At 39.6% G+C, this 8457-nt stretch overlaps 1 protein-coding gene and 1 pseudogene across 8 annotated transcripts in view; both read right to left on the bottom strand.

The window, feature by feature from the left end:
- Positions 1 to 8457, bottom strand: part of ZRANB3 (zinc finger RANBP2-type containing 3) — a 279900-nt gene that overhangs the window by 196949 nt on the left and 74494 nt on the right. The window lies entirely within an intron of this gene.
- The window catches only part of LOC149748592 (cytochrome c oxidase subunit 7C, mitochondrial pseudogene), a 104532-nt pseudogene that overhangs the window by 49673 nt on the left and 46402 nt on the right, over positions 1 to 8457 (bottom strand). The window lies entirely within an intron of this gene.

The raw sequence follows: 8457 nt of genomic DNA, 5'->3' as shown, positions 1-8457 counted from the left end.
CTGTGGAAAAAGAAAATCATAAATTCATACTCTTTAACTCTAGCTTGACTAGAAAAGTATCTCTGAGGTCTGAGTACCAGGCTCTAGTTAATAATTCCTAATGAAGAAGTTTTAAAAACAGGATACTGACTTTTGAAAGCTCCCCAAGGGATTCCAATGCATTGTCAAGGTTGATAAAGGCTGAGGCCATTAGAGAAGAAAAGGTTGGAATATATTTACATTCCTATTACTATTAAATTTACAAAAAACCATAATTATTTTATACGTTGCATTCAAAAAGTTGAGTTTCTGCCCAAGACGTTTGCTAAGAAAGACAAATGACTTCATTGAAATACTGAACGTTTTGTTTGTAAGGACTATTAACACTATTTACACGTAACCTTCTGTCTAAAATATTTGTCAAAGGAAATGACATTTGTTAAAATGTCTTTTATAGAAAACTGTATCTATTCACTTAAAAAAATGTACTCTGTGTTTGCCATAGGAAGTTGATTTTAACATCCAGATAATAACGTATTCATAATGACCTCACTGATCTAGCTCTAATTAACTCAAACTATTTATAAAAAGACAGTACAGATTCTTAAAACATTAGTAACATGACTAAAGGGACATTTCCTCTTTGCAAGTGAAATAAAATGACTAACAGACTAACTTGGAAACAGAATGCAGAACCCTGATTCATCACCAAAGATTTGGCTTTCCACTAAGGAAAATCTGGCTCACTCCCACCACCCTCCAACCTCACCTTCTCCTTCTTTGTCCAATGGTAGTAGTTATAAGAAGGATTCTACTACTTGTCACATTTGTAACTTCAGAAAATAAACTGTGGCTTCTAGTTCTAGTTCCATGAGCTTTAGACCACTGGTTCTCAAATTTGATTACACTTTGGAATCACCTGGCAAACTTAAGACAACAGACAAACAAACTGATGCCTAGTGATTTGGGTTTAATTGGTATGATGCAGTTTGATGCAGCTTGGGAATCAAGATTTTGAAAGCTTCTGTGGTGATTTTAATATGCAACAAAGTTTGAGAACTACCATATAAAATGAATGTTTTAGAAATAACAGTTGTGCCTGTCCTTCCCAACTTGTGTCACATCTAATTTTTTTTTTTAACATTTCTTAGGTTGATAAAATTTAGGTTTTATTCTATGACTATAACTATGACTTTCATGCTTTGGTTACAAAGCCAATTCTTTATTTAAAAAATGAAAAACAATACACAACATGTACGATATCAGGGTTTATATGAACACTGCTTAGGGTAGAAACAAGCAGTATGTTCAGTACATTTCCTTCTCTTCCATGCTACCTCAAGGTCAGAAGAAATCTCTTTTCTTCTATTAATTTCTCAGAATCATATTACTTTGAGTCTACCTGCTATCTGGACACTAACTTTCTTATCTAGTTATTTTTGTTTTTTCTGAACTTTCCGACCATCTTTCTTGTCTTTATTGAGATAAGAAACATACTATTTTACTACAGTTCCAATATTATCCTGCCTCTTATTGATTCTAATTTATCATTTTTCCCCCCCCCCCGTCTTCTTGGACACAACTAAATTCCTACTTTAACCTAATTGTTTTTCTTGACTGCTGAACAAATGTCACCTGGAGCTTGTAATCATTGGATTTTGGGGTCAGTTTCACTGGTTGTTGTATCTGCTCTTGGTTTTCATCCTTGTTTTGATAAACAAAATCCTCAGCTATTTCAGAGATAGACGTCATTTACCTCTTCATTTATCTTCACACGTTTGCATGTGTGAAAATGACTTTATTTTGATCTCACATTTTAGATAGTTTGCTTGGGTATAGAATTCTAGGTTAAAATTCATTTTTCTTCAAAACTTTGATAAAATTGTCCCACTGTCTTGCCTTCTAGCATCCAAATGTGCTAATTTGTAGACTTTCATTTCTTTTCTCTAGAAGCTTTTTGGAATCTTTTTTTTTTTAAATTTATTTATGTATTTATTTATGGCTGTGTTGGGTCTTCGTTTCTGTGCGAGGGCTTTCTCTAGTTGTGGCAAGCGGGGGCCACTCTTCATCGCGGTGCGTGGGCCTCTCACTATCGTGGGCTCTCTTGTCGCACAGCACAGGCTCCAGACGCTCAAGCTCAGTAATTATGGCTCACGGGGCTTAGTTGCTCCGCGGCATGTGGGATCCTCCCAGACCAGGGCTCGAACCCGTGTCCCCTGCATTGGCAGGCAGACTCTCAACCACTGCGCCACCAGGGAAGCCCTTTGGAATCTTTTTTATAACCCTGATATTTTGAAATTTCCCAAGAATGTGTTTCCTTCATTCTCCTTGGTACTCAGGGAGACCTTTTACTCTGGAATTGCATGCCTTTCTTCAACTTTCACTATGAACATTCTATATATTGCAAGCTTAAGTGCTAGGCACTATTTTAGGTTCTAGGATGGTAGTTTAAAAAAAAAAGTCTGCCCTCATGGGGCTAAAATTTTAGTGAGGGAAACAGACAGAAAACAAAATTAATTAAGTGTATAGTACATTAAATAGTGATAAGTGCTAATGTTAAAAAATAAAGCAAAGGGCTTCCCTGGTGGCGCAGTGGTTGAGAATCTGCCAGCTAATGCAGGGGACGTGGGTTCCAGCCCTGGCCTGGGAGGATCCCACATGCCGCGGAGCAACTAGGCCCGTGAGCCACAACTGCTGAGCCTGCATGTCTGGAGCCTGTGCTCCGCAACGAGAGGCCGCGATAGTGAGAGGCCCGTGCACCACGATGAAGAGTGGCCCCCGCTTGCCACAACTAGAGAAAGCCCTCGCACAGAAACGAAGACCCAACACAGCAAAAATTAATTAATTAATTAATAAACTCCTACCCCCAACATCTATAAATAAATAAATAAAGCAAGAAAGTGGAATAAGAAATAATGTGGAAGAAGGCTTGGAAATTTGGACAGGGTGGCCAAGGAAGGCCTTGCGCAAAAGTGAATTCTGGATAAAGACCTAAAGCAAGTAAGGAAGCTAGGGCATGAGGACACGTGTGGTAAGGAAAGGCCATTCCAGGTGCAGGGAAAATGAATAAGAAAGATCTGAGACAGATGCATGTCTGCAGCTCTAGGGAAGCCAAGTGAGCTGAGGGAGGGAGGTTAGGAGCTTATGAGGTTAGAAAGGTAAGGAGGAGCAAGATTCTGTAGGATGCAGTGAGTCTTGGTAAGGACTTTGGTTTTTTACTCTGAGTGCGATGAGAAACGCTTCACTAGGAGAATCTGAGAACAGAAGTGAGAGGATCCCACTAACGTTAAACAGGATCATTCTGATGCCCTATTGAGAACATATTATAGGAGGAAAAGACCATTAGAAGAAAACAGTTGGAAGCCTACTTAATAATCTCAGGTACAGATGATGGTGGCCTGAAAGTGGTAGTAGCAGTAAGGATGATGAGAAGAGGATCACACTCTGTGACTATTTTGAAGGTAAAATTGACAGGATATTCTGACATGGTGGACCTACAGTGTGAAAGAAAGGAGTCAAGAATCAACCCAAAGTTATTGGCCTGAGGAAACAGAAGAATAAAGACATCAATAACTGACATAGTGTAGACTGAGAAGTCAGTTTCTGGCAACACATATCAGGAGTTTGGTTTCAGCCTTATTCAGTTTGGGATGTCTATTAAACATCTAAGTAGGATGTCATACAGACAGGTAGATACACAGGTCTGGAGAGTAGGGAAGAAGTCTGGTCAGGAGTTACAAATTTGGGAGCTACCAGCATACAGATTAATATTTAAAATGTGGAGACTTGATGAAATCTCCTAGGGAAGGCATTAAAAAAGAGAGATAGAAAAGGCCCAAGAACTATGTTCTAGGACACTATCATTCAGAAGAAGGAATAATGAGTAAGAACCCTCAGGAGACACGAAGAAGGAGCGGCCAAGGAAGTAATATCCAGTTCTGGTGCGGTGAAAAGGTCAGTGATTTCTCTCCACAAAAATCAATAATTCAACTGGACAGAATTTAAAAAACAACCATTTCAGGGCTGTACTTTGATACAGAAAACAAATTGAGAACATTTATGCTTAAGATCATACTAAAGCTTCAGGTAAGAATAGCAGAAGACTGTGGCCTTTTTGCCTGAGGCTGGTCCCATCTGCACTACCCTCCACTCTCCCAAATTCTGTTGGCAAGAACAGTAGTTTCTTTGTTTTTAATTTTTAACTTGGTAAAATACATATAGCATAAAATTTATCAACCTAAGTGTGCCAGTTTAAGTGTACAATGTTAAGTATATTCTTATTGCTGTGCAACCAATCTCTAGAACTCTTCATCTTGCAAAACTGACACTCTATACCCATTAAACAAAAACTCTTCATTCCCCCTGTCCCTCCAGTCCCTGGCAATCACCATTTTATGTTCTGTCTCTATGACTTTGACTACTCTATGGACAGCAGTTTTACCATGATAGGCTGGCAGTGAAAACCAGAGGGGTTGAACTCAATTAGAGGTGGAGGACAAAAAACCCCATGCCCTTTAAAAGTGGCGGACTTACCTAGTGATTAAACTTTGAAAAGCAACAGAGGGGGATATAAAATATCAGAAAAACATTTTAAGTATTCATTGTATAACAAATATATCGGAATTAGCATTACATGCCAGCCTTGTTAATACTTAAGTAAGAACATACTGGTATTGTGCCTTGAATGTATATTACCCTATTAATAAAAAATACAAATGGAAAAAAAAATAGTAGACTTAGATGGAAATGGACAGAGAAAATCCGTTCTACTCATCCAAGGTTGTGGTCCCAGCTGGGACAAGCAGCAGAAACACCAAAAATTTAATGGGGAATCCTAGAAATGAGAGTCATAAAAGGACTGAGATGAGTTCTCCACACAGTCCCTGGCTGACGAGGAAACTACAGACACATGCGCAGGGGAGATGTGAGAGAGCCTGGTGGAAAGTGAAAACTAAAGAAAGCTTGAGAACTGACTGCAATTTAGAATTGAGTACCTCAACCCATATACAAATTGATAGGCAGAAGGTGGAAGCCTTAAGGTTCGAGGTGTTTAAGCATAATCTCCACCCAAATCATTGGCTGATGACTAGACTATACACACAGAGAGACAACACCTAGGAATCTAGGTTAAAAAAATAAAAATAAAATCATTGAGCAGAAACTTTGGGCTGTATACTATGTAACAAATATAAAACAGAATCCAAATCTGCTATATTATCTAAAAGGGGCAGTTTTCAACCAAAAACTACTAGGCATCCAAATAAACAGGGGGAAAGAATTAGTTAATAAAAATTGAGCAGGCCCAAGTTTAGCAGACAAAGTAAGTGAAGCTATTATAAATATGTTCAAAGAATTAAAGGAAAATATGATGACTATTGCTCAAGTAAGAAATCTTAATAAAAATTATAAAAAATAACCAAACAGAAAATCTGGAATGGAAAAGTACAATAACTAAAGTAAAAATTTCCTCAAGAGGCTTGTGGCAGGCAGAATTCTAAGATGGTCCCCAAGACGTACCCCTCGCCCTCATGTACATATCCTGCATAAACACAGAGGAGTGATCAAAGGGTTCATAAATGATAGCAATGAGAAGGGATTATGGCATTAGCCTCAAAAGATGGAGTTGGTGCACTGATGAAGGACTAGTGAGTTATAAGTCTCAACTGGAAGCTAGAAGAATACTAATACAACCTGCTGGCCATGAGGTACTTTGGATGTGGACAAGAGAGCTTACAAAAAAAGAGCCTAGATGGAAAACTTCAAAAAGTCTGTGTGCTAGGGGTGGAGAGCACCAACATTTTATGTAAAATGTTCACATATATGTAAACATGCACATGAAAAATAGCTAACTGTGGCAGACTGTACTGCCTAAAAATGACTGCATCAGTACTTCCCGTTACACACATGTTCTTCTTGCAAGGTGATGTTGACTCTCCTCTCAAAATTAGGTTGGTCTATGACTGTAGACAAGGGAACACCAGGTGACTTCTGAAGCTGTCACAAAAGGTGATACACCTTCCACCTCATCCTCCTGGGATGCTTGTTCTTGGAATTCAGCTACCATGCCGTGAGGAAGTGGAGAGATCTCAGCCAAGGGCCTGAATCAACTGCCTGACATGGGACTATGAAAGCCTTCAAGAAGACTGCAGCCCTGCCACTGTCTGACTGCAGCTGCCTGAGAGACCCTGAGTGAGAACTACCTAGCTGGGCCCAGCCAAACCTTTGAATCATGAGAGATGATAAAACACTAACTGCTGTTTTAAGCCACTATGCTTTGTGGCAATTTATTATGTAGCAATAGATAATCAGAATAACAATCAGAACACTTACCCTGTGCCAGGCACTGGGCCAAGTGCTTCACAATTATCATTTTATTTCATCCACACAAGTATTTAATGAGTAGATATTATTATCCACTTTTTGTAATGAGCAGAATGAGATCAACAGAGGCTACATAAGGCCACAGTAAGTGGTAGAGCTGATACTGAAACAAAGATCCCTCTCACTCCAAAGTCGGAGTTTTTCGGCATTAGAAATTTTCTATGATGCTAACAATAACTCATTTATTCAGAGCTATATGCAAGTCACTTTCTGAAGCATTTCACATGTACTAACTCTTAATTCTCACAAACACAATGTAGGGGAGCAAAATATGCCACCCCAAAAATGTGTCTCTTTGGCATGAGGGTTAATTCAGGCTAGTTATTTTTAAGCAACATAAGACTCAGGAAGACTTTCATTTAACCTTCCCCTTAGCTGCCTAAAGAATTTAGATAAAAGGCCCATATCTGAAGAGATATCTGCAAAGAACACGTGCTAGATGTGGTGGGAGAAACTCTGGCAGGGCCTACAGTTGGGAGTCCACTCTGTGTCCCATTGTCTCTGCTCAGCCCAGCAAACATTTGTTTATCAAACATTTGCTTTTTCTTCTCCACATGAAATGCCTTCCTCCCCTCTAAAGTCCCAAACCACTACCCCAACATCCTCTTTTCTCTTTAGCTGAAGATGGTGTTTAAGGTGAGGGTTTCAGCCATTTTCGCAAGTTACTCAGTTTTCCTGGGTCTCTCCCATGTATACATGTAATTAAACTTTTGTTTGATTTTCTCCTGTTAATCTGTCTCATGTCAATTTAATTCTTAGACCAGCCAGAAGAAACTAGAAGAGTAGAGAAAAATTTCTTCCCACCCAAAAGCCTTATGATGTAAACAATTATATTTTTCTTTTATCGATTCGGAAGTTGAGGCACAAGAGCTTAAGTAACTTGCTCAACAAATAGCTAGTAAGGGGAAGAGCCACCGTATAAACTGAAACAATAAATCTTCAGAGGCTTCTCATATTGTTTTTATATTATTGTTAAAAGTATAGGGACTGGGCTTCCCTGGTGGTACAGTGGTTAATAATCCACCTGCCAATGCAGGGGACATGGGTTGGAGCTGGTTCGGGAAGATCCCATGTGCTGCGGAGCAACTAAGCCTGTGCGCCACAACTACTGAAACTGCACTCTAGAGCCCGCGAGCCACAACTACTGAAGCCCACGTGCCACAACTACTGAAGCCCGCGTGGCTAAAGCCCGTGCTCTGCAACAAGCCACCGCAATGAGAAGCCTGTGCACTGCAACGAAGATTAGCCCCCACTCACCTCAACAAGGAAAGCCCGTGTGCAGCAATGAAGACCCAACGCAGCCAAAATTAAATTAAAATAATAATAATAATAAATAAATAAAAAGAAAAAAAAGTAAAAAAAAAAAAAAAAGTATAGGGACTTCCTTGGCGGTCCAGTGGTTAAGATTCTGCTCTTCCAGTGCAGGAGCGCGGGTTCGATCCCTGGTCGGGGAACTAAGATCCCACATAAGGCATGGTCAAATTAAAAAAAAAAAGTACAGAAAGAGGTCTAGTCAAGATGGAATAACAGAGACTAGATTTATCCTCCTACCTAAATCAAACCAAAAAACACGCAAAATAAATTAAACAATGGTTTTTAAGACATAGGACACGAGGCAACAAAGAGCAGTGATCCCTGAAAGAAATCAAAGAATTTAAGCCCTAGAAGCGCCAAAGCTTACTGCTGGAGAGAGCTTCCAATAGGGACGCTGTCAGAGCTTGGTAGTCTCCACAGTGTCCCTGAGTTGCAAAGGTGCTGGGAGTCTAGGGAGACAAAGAAAATTAAGCTTCACAAGGCAGAGTACCAAAGAGGAAAGAGCTGCCCAGAGAGAACTCAAGTCATCTACAGAAGATACTCTCTTTAGCCAAGTACTGATCAAGGCATGCCTGGAAGCACACTACCTGAGTCCAGAGAATCATTTGAGATTTTGGGGCAGAACAATGTCCAAACCAGGCATACTTTCTGCTCATAATTCACAAAGATAATGGCATCCAGAAGGGTTTTGCTTCACAGTAAGGCAAAATTAGCCCTAGAATAAAACCCTGCTTTGGTCCTTCCTACCTGACAAAACTTTAAAAACAGACCTAAAAGAATCAA

Source organism: Delphinapterus leucas, chromosome 8 (genome assembly GCF_059928025.1).
Source record: "Delphinapterus leucas isolate spDelLeu-1000000601 "Yukka" chromosome 8, BTC_Dleu_Yukka2, whole genome shotgun sequence".
NCBI classification, from domain to species: Eukaryota; Metazoa; Chordata; class Mammalia; order Artiodactyla; family Monodontidae; genus Delphinapterus; species Delphinapterus leucas.
This window is presented reverse-complemented; position numbering and strand designations above follow the sequence as displayed.